This window comes from Parasteatoda tepidariorum, chromosome 6 (assembly GCF_043381705.1).
Source record: "Parasteatoda tepidariorum isolate YZ-2023 chromosome 6, CAS_Ptep_4.0, whole genome shotgun sequence".
In the NCBI taxonomy this organism is placed as follows: domain Eukaryota; kingdom Metazoa; phylum Arthropoda; class Arachnida; order Araneae; family Theridiidae; genus Parasteatoda; species Parasteatoda tepidariorum.
The window spans coordinates 7,285,039-7,294,371 of NC_092209.1; positions in this window are offsets into that span (position 1 = coordinate 7,285,039).

Genomic DNA, 9,333 nt, shown 5'->3' on the forward strand with positions numbered 1-9,333 from the left:
CCTTATCAGTCTGGTTGATTTGAAGTGAATTTTAAACAACCTCAAAACAAGCTGAAGTATATATAAATCAACCTCGTACACCTTAATTACAACCTTTACGAGGTATAATTTTTATTGCTGTTTTCTCTGCAACCTTAAATATACCTCAAAACAACCTTAATACCTCAAAAATACCTCAAATCAACCTTAAATATACCTTAAATTTTCATAAGGGACAGGTTATTTCAATAATCTAAAATTATGAAAACTTTATGATGATGGATGACATCACGATGAATAGAAAAATATCAAAATAATTTGTTTAAAAAAAATCATCAAGCATTTTAGTGTTCAAAAATTCTGTGCAGAACAGCAATATGTTCTCTTTGCTATAACTAGTTAGTAATCCTTTCCTCAATGATTGCTAAATCAATAATTGTTCATAACATATAATGAACTCAGAGTATTGGTTTTAATGGAAAACAAACGAAATTACTAATTTTTATGTGTACTCGATTTTTAAAATAATTTTTTTTACCATTCTCCAGAAAGTCCTAACAGCTCCGGGCTGTAGCGCACACGTTGGGAAAGGTCTAAATAATTTTACTCAGATCAAACACCATTTTTTTTTTAAATCTATGCAATGTAACTTTTAACAAACCGTCGGAGTTGTGACTCCAACTCCACAGACCTAAACTGAAAATTTTAATGAAGTTTAAAAATGAATTTGCGTTTGAAAATGAGGAATTAGTACTGATATTACCTTCTTGTTGCTGAGGGCTCAGTTGAATAACATCAGCCAAAGCAACGGCCAACAAGGGGGCAGGCAGAATAATGTAAAAGGGGGTGCAACCCTCTAACAAACTATCCCCCCACAAAAAAAAATTACAGATATTCTGTTATTACATTTTGTTTTGTTATTACATATACTTTCATCTGTTAATTTTTTTCACGATACATTTCTCAGGCAATCAAAATTGGCCTAACTCTTCCAGCTGCTACATGCACTATTGAACGCACTTTAAGTACAATGCGACGCATCAAAACATGGAATCGGTCTACAATGTCTCACCAGAAATTAAGTAGTTTGTGCATCCTCAATGCGCATAAGAAAAGAATCAAAGATGACTCAGAATTCATTGAAAAAGTTATAAACAGATTTGGACAGCAAACAAGACGATTACAATTCTTGTTTGATTAAGCAATTTTTTAACTGTTATGTATCAATAATTACTTAATTATTTGTTTTTGAATAAAAATATTTTTAATAAAAAAATTTCATAACAAAATTGTTTTTCTGTATCTCTTTAATTGTTTAAAAAAAGCCAGGGGGTGCAAGCGCACCTCCTTGCACCCCCCTGCCGGCGCCCTTGTTGGCCAACAATCCAGCAAGAAACAGTCCAGTCTTCATAATTATCGAAGGGAATGAAACGGAAACGACGATAAACTTGCATGGTTTACGCGTCCTCCTTATAAATGCATTCCTTATCAAAATCATTGTTGAAATGCCGTGAGAGAAAAACTGCTTGATTAAAAGACTTCACGATCGAATGATCAAAACAGGATATAAAAATAAACTTTTAGAAATTTTAATCAAACTGAACAACATTTTGTAACATTAAATAATCTTTTAATACACATTTAATCTGTGCTGATAGATTTTTCCATGAATTTCTGTTATCCAAGGTCTACTATGCTTCAGGATATTTTTCCTTCTCTGTTTTACACCTCTCCTTAATTGTTAAATAATTTGATATAATGAATCAACATTTTACATTTAAAATTTTACTGAATTTATACGCCTTTTTTCTTAAATGTACGCGAAACACGAAATGAAACGTCAACATTATGTTTCAGATAAATAACAAATGTTTATGACGCCGGAAAAATGAAAAAAATCTTAATATTTTTACAATACACTGCCATCCTTTTACTAAATTTATACGATTTTTTAATTATGTAAAAACAATATTGTGTCGTAAATATTTTACAGATCAATTTTCGCCATCATTAGCTAATTGGAAAAAATCCGACTTTTTGCAGAACATCCTTTTTCTGAATTATTCGACTTTTTTTTTAACACTCCTAAAACGTCTAAATTGTGTTACAGAAAAGTTTATAAATATCAACGTTTAAGGTTAGTTAAAAAAAACCTGCTTCAGACAAACTGTAATCATTTCAGTGCATTTATGAGACTTCTTTTTTTGTTGCTGACGTATGCCATTTAGGCAGAGGGGGGGTGCGATTGTTCTTGTTTTCCAGTGGCACCATCTATGGCCAAGAATTCGACTTCTGCCACACCCATACGTGACACACGTTTATAGGGCGGACCCATTCATACATCCATTCATTCTTCCACCGATTGTAATTTTGACCTGAATCAGAGAACGATCAATCTGCGATTCAGTTCGCCTAGAGGTATTGATTTGTTATGGAAACATAGAGGACTTTGAGATTCGGCAGATTTAACGTGCATCAGTCACCATTTACTACACGTGGAGTCTCCGGCGGCACGGATCGAACCCATGACCTACCTACCAGGCTATCCCGGCCACTTCCTATTTTTTCCTGAACAGTTAGTTGACCCGATTTCGTTGAGCAGCTGACCCGATTTTCGGGTATGCTTTTACTTTCGAACCCGGTTCACGTCATTGGAACGCTCTGTCCCCTGAGCCACCACGACTCTAGTATTATCGGTTTTAAAAAAGTGTTGCATTGAGATAATTTAAGTAAGTAACGTGGTTATTCCCGAGGTGAGTCGGCAGGTAAGGCTGTCCACCCTTTATTTATTAATCGATCACATCTAAAACCGTTGTAATTTGCTATTCTAAGTTTATGTTCTGATATTCAGTGAGTTTCTGTGATCATACATTTATCAGCATAAATTTCAAAATTAAATTTATTTTAAAAATTCCTCTATGTTATCACTAATAAAAAAAATCTAAAAAAAAAAAAATGTTTTTTTGATCACTTATCATGAATTATTTTTTATAAGAAGTGTGTTTTGAACAGTATAAATAAAAAAAGATTCGAAAGTTCGGCCTTATTTTTAATTTTGTTATTTCTTTTAGCAAAAATCCAAAATTATGATTTGTTGTTTATTATCTGATAATAGAAATAAATTCGATTTTTTATTTATTTATTTTTGTGTTATCTTTAAATTTCAATTGATTCTTACCTTATAAGGCGCTTTTATAATTTCTTCTCTTATTCCTTTTTCCTTTTGTGAGTTGGGAATGCATCAGTATTTCTAGATAAGAAGCTTTCTATCAGAACTTTGATTGGTTTTCAGGAATAGAGATACTTTTGTGAGAGGATTTTACGAAATTAAAAAAGGAAAGAAAATTTTTCATGACGGTATTTTCTCAACAGATTGAAATTTCATATCATTCGAAATAAAAGATTTTTTCACAGCAATTTTATGGTTGATTACGTAGCATTGCACTTTTTGAACAATCGTTTTATTGAAAGACTTAGAAAAGTATTTGAGATTTTTTTTTCTCGAAACTTTTCATTTTTTTCCCCCTTAACTTTCTGGTCATAACTTTTGTTTTAGTAGTTGGAAGGTATGGCCAGAGGAACACGATCAAAGTTTTATTTGTCATTTATGTTCTTCATTTAAGTTAAATTACAAAAATTTTCCTTAAGTTCCTTGATTTCAAAAGACCTGAAAGGTTCACAGAGTGGGAGAGTCAAAATAATAATTTGTTCCCATAAATAAATATTTTTGTTTTTCATAATTTCTATATGTACCAGTCTTTATTCGATTAAGTTACATAAATCTGGGTATTAGTATACTTCCAAAAATAATTATTTTATCTCCAAAAATATAGCTTTTTGACGTTAAATATATTTTTTAGGAGTTAAAGGTTATTATTTATCATTATTATTTATTTTATAATTCGAATAAAAATTAAAGCAATTTCACTCACGAAGTTTCTTAAGAGAAAAAAAGAAATCTTGAAGGACGGGGTTTTGTCCGACGAACCCCTACAAAATAAAAGATGATCATCACTTTAAAGAAATATTCCAAGTCTGTATGTAATTCACGAACAGTCAGTACGAAAAAAGAGTTCTACAGATTGACCACAATAATTTTATTGAACAAGGACAAGTTCACCTTTTAACTAGTTTCGTTACATGCAGTAGGAAACCTCGAGATAGTCATACCGTTAACCTTACGGTATGCAGACTCTAACTTGTGAGTTATCAACTTATTTTGTTCGGAATATATCGTTATCCTTTTTTATTTTATATTATAACCGTCTTTGAACAGCAAACCCAATTTTCGGGTCTACTCATGTTCATCTGCGTATCCTTGCCATTTTGAACCCAATACGGAACTCCTGGATCAAGTATTGGAATAAATTTGCCTTCGTGGAGGACTTTTTGATGACATTTGTGTACATGGAGAAGGAAACCACGAAAACCTCCAAAGGTAAGCCTGACGGCAAGGGGACTCTAACCCATGATCCGTCTACCGCTGAGGATACTTTAAAGCACTGTGATCGGTGCAAGCCGGATGTGGAATTCGTATCAAGGAGTCATTGTTAATGGGATTCGAACCCGATTCACCTCATTGGAAGGCGAATGTTCTATCCCCTGAGCCATCACGGCTCAGACCGTTATGCTTGCAAAAGAAAAGCAAAAAAAGATCCCCATCGAATCTATCTTTCTCATCCCCATCTAAAAAGTAAAAACACGCATTGGAAACAAATAAACGAAAACACACTCTAACAATTGGTTTTACACAGTATTTCCTACACAACTTGTGTAACATTTCCTTAGTTGGAATATGATATTTGGACATTCTGCGATTTCTTTCTCAGTAATAAAAGAATGACAAAATTACTATGTTTTCTCAATTTGCTATTTAGCATGGATGCTTGAAACATATCCGAATTAAACTTCATTGCATATCGAATATAAATACCGAAAAAAAAATTTATTTTCTATTTAATTAAGTCTCCTTACTATAAGACAGTGTAATCGATGAACAATTATCGGCTATTCTAGGAAAAAGGAATGCCTTTTTTTTGTTTTATCCAGACACTGAAATGGGAAATAAGTTTTTTGTTGTTGTCTGTCGGCAGAATGGATCCTCACTTTTTCATATTTTTGTCCGACTAGTTAAGAGAGCTAGTTTGAAAGCAGGTGCAAATTTTTGAAAGATTGATAGTTTGAAATTCATTTTTAAGGTAAAAAAAACAAAAAGAAAATATGTATATATTTAGAAAATCCAACAATTACAGAGCTGCAATTAAAATTTTAATTTATGCACAGCTGTTACAAAAAATGAAAGATTTTGCAGCGATTGTACGAATTTCGCAGTGATTGCTAGGAATGTGTGAACACACATTCGTTGATCAAAATATAGAAATTTTTTATTATATGAAATATTATTACACGTATATTGTTTAAAAAAAACCCCATGAAATTTTGCGCAGTCAACAGAGAACTGAAATATCAAGCGATGGAGCAGTCACCAGCATAAAAAACAAAAAGACATCTAAAAAAAAAAGTCATCAACCTCAAATAATGGCTACATTTAAGTGTGAATTATTTCCTTTCAGGCATGGCTTTTCAATTACCTTCAATGAACCTTTGAACCGTGTCCTTCTTGGGTGATATTTTTTAGATCATCATTTAATTTAATTCCTGTTGTATCTTAAAAATGATTTGAAATTTACATCGTATGTTTAAATTTTTGGAATAGTCCAATTTTATGCTGCTTACTTTGAATGATATTTGCTCGAATCAAATTTAAATCAATATTTTAATATTTTTTTTTCTTCTTCTTCTTTATTTTTCTTTCGTTCTAATACATAGCATGAAAAAAATGTTACTCATATACAGTTTCGGGAGGCCATAAATAATGCTTAATAAATAGGTATTATAATAGGTACTCAGGCAACTTTCAACAGCTTTTAAGGAACATTTCTTCTTGCGGTTGTGAAACTTTATTTTTTATGTATGACTCTTCGTTTCGTAAATAGTATTTAAAATAATTTTAAAACCACCACATATAAATAATTCAAAAGTTTATAGATAAGCCATTTTGTGCAACTCCTAGTACCTAGCTTATTTTTCAGGCTGCAAGGACTAGACCCAGGAGAAAGACCGCCCAGAGGAAAAGGCAACACCGGACTACAGATTTCCTGCAGATCTTCGGAGATATGCCGGGACTCCTCAAAGACTCCGCGGTTAAACTGCTCCAATCTCTTCTCCCTACCACCAAGAAATGGAGACTGTCCATTCAAGAACAATCACAGAAATTCCTGTGGAATCTCTATTTTTCATTCCATTTAATCAAAGTTTCCCTAGGACATATTGAACAGATGAAGAAGTGCGATGCCCGCTGGAAGGTACTTCATATAACCATATATCAATTCAAGAATATCATATCCTCTTTTTATATATATCCTCTTTAGGTGAAAATTTTAAAATATTATCAAAATTACTCAAAATTCTGAAAGTTCCATTCTGTTAAAAATGTTTTGCTAAAAGCGCAGTATTAGACAGCCCTGTTAGGTATCGTAGTTGTCGATAGCTAATGTAGGTACAGTGGGAATAGGGTTTCCGGCCTGCAGAATTGTCAGAGTAAATCAAAGTTTTTCCCGGATGTTCCATTTTTTAGAATTTCATAATGAAAAGAGTATCAGCATACATATAATTCTAAAACAAAATACACAACTATCCAATGAGTGAACGAAGCGAGATCTAATTGCGAGTCAACCTGAACGGAACTGGAAAGCATTAGTATGGGTATCCTAATTTATAATTAATATAATAATGATAACATGCCACGTTTCGTGGGAAAATTTCTTTTAGTGCTAGAAAAGATGATATCTTAATGCATGCACGTGAATCATTCAAAAGTCCAATCCTTATTTATTTTAGTTCTCTCGCAGTGAGGTTTTAAAATGGCAGGTAAAAATAATCAAAATTATGAAAGCTTCAGTTTTTAATTTTCTACAACTCTGTAATTATTTGGAAAATAGCGTAACAGCAGGCAGTCCTGTTAAAATGTAAAGGTGAAAACAAACGTCGTGATACTCTAATAGGAATTTCATTAAGAAAATAATATAGATACCAGTCTTTAACTTTTTAATCCTTGATACTGATCCGATAACTGAAAAAAGTCTGATTATTTGTTACTATATGCACATTCAAAATTTTCTACTTTTAGCTACCAATATAAGTTTAAATTATAATAGCTGCCTGATTTCAAATTAAAATATAGAAAGTAATGTTAACCCTTTGCACTCGAAATCCTTTCAACTGTTTAAAAAAAATTAACGCTACCACTAAAATTTTGAGAGAATTTTTGCAATCTTGCCTTATAAAATCCGAGGATCACTCAATCAAGTGATAACTAAACATTAAGATGAAAAAAATTTCACAATTAGAGTGGTGGATAATTTACAGGTGACAGTGGTGACTGACAGTCACCTCTCGAGTGAAAAGGGTTAATATTGATATTTTGTTTTTTCTGAAAGGTAAATATCAAGAATGAAATACTGTGTTACCAGTCCGTATCTTTTTAAGACAATTACGTGCAATCAGTTGGATATTTTTTTCGAAAAAGTTTATTAAATTCCAGGTTAACTTTCCGCAAAAATTAGCCAACGACAAAAAAAGAAAAAAAAGATTCAATTATCTTTTTTTATGACAGAAATTTAATACTCTAAACTAGGGTCCAATTTATTAGTCTAAATACTAAACTATTAGTCTAATTTATTAAACTAAGGTCTAGACCCCAATTTAGTTTCTAAAATTTTTGTGAGATCCTACTAACATTTTTGTGGGATCCTACTAGCATTTTTGTGGGATCCTACTAACATTTTTGTGGGATCCTACTAACATTTTTGTGGGATCCTACCAACCCACGTCTGAGTAAAACTCTCAATATGTACTGTAATATACAATTAAAATTTTCGGTTATTAACTTTCTTATTAAGACATAGAACAATGTGAACATTTTAAATAAGTAACAAACTTAGAAATACAATCCAATGTCTTATCTTCATCTATTTTAAAGTACATTATGTAAATATATTAGGTAATTGTAAAATTATTATAGACAAGTTAAAAGAATATCAAAATTTCAGACGTTTTTAGAGGCTGCAAATCCTAGATTGTTGTCGTGACCCACGATTTAAGAAGCTTTACTTTCAAGGAGAACACGTAATTTTACTTTTTCTTTAAGTTACAATTCTTATTTTATTTTATTTCATTACGAGTATTAGAAATGCTCTTCGAAAGGAAAGAAAGAAATAACATCGGAACTTTGATTACGTTTGAAAAGACCATCAAAAAGTGGATCATCAAATTGGAACTCTTTTTTGAGGTAGATCTTTTGAGACTCATTTCGTGATTGACTGCACTACAATTCACTTTTTTTAAGGAACTCCATTAAAAGTAGAACATTAGAATGGAGATGTCAATTCCCCGGGAAAAAAATTAATACATCTAAAAAATCTATTTTTAGCTTTTTTTGGTGAGAGTAAATTAATCGAGACAATCACACCTTATTAACAGTCATAACGTGTAAATTCCTAAATAAAAAAAAATTGCTCTTTCCTATAAGAAATAATAAATTTAAATTTTTTCGCTACTATAATTTTTTCAGAGCGGGGATTTTCTGTGTAGCATGGGGTACAGTGCTCAGATAAAAACAATCAAAATAATGAACAGTTTTCTATTCAGTTTACTATTAGAAGAAAGGTATAATTTTTGCATTAAATATGAATAATTTTAAATCGAAGTTGTGGTGATAGTTGGGATTGAAAAATTACACAGATTTAAAAAACAAAAGAATTGAGTTTCTACCACTTCTTACAATTTTAGTCGTCTGTGGCACCCCTGGAATACGTCTTAGCCAACTCCTCCCATGACTGAAAGCCTCCACACGGTTTCTTATAGGTAGTAGTCCGATAAAACCAATATGAAGGTAAAACAGTTTACTAAAGAGCCATTTAATACAAAATCTAGTAGAATTAAGAAAGTGGTAGCAAATATATGTCTAAAAATTTGTTTCATTTATGAATAGGATTGGTTTATCTTATTTACTTGTCAACCACCATAAATTCAATTATCAAATACATGTTAGATTTCCCCTAATTACTTTTAAATAAGAATTTGGGTTCAAGAGCACAACTGATTCACTTTTTAAATAGTCTGCGCGGACTACTTATAAAAAACTTTGTGGGGGCTTTCAGATGTAGGAGGGGATGGCTAAACACGCCTCAGTGAGGATTTTTAATGTTTCACAAATTCCCTTTCCCCTTTAACGCAGAATTCTTATAAGAAAATATTTTTCATTATTTTGTATTAATTTTGGTCAAAATAATT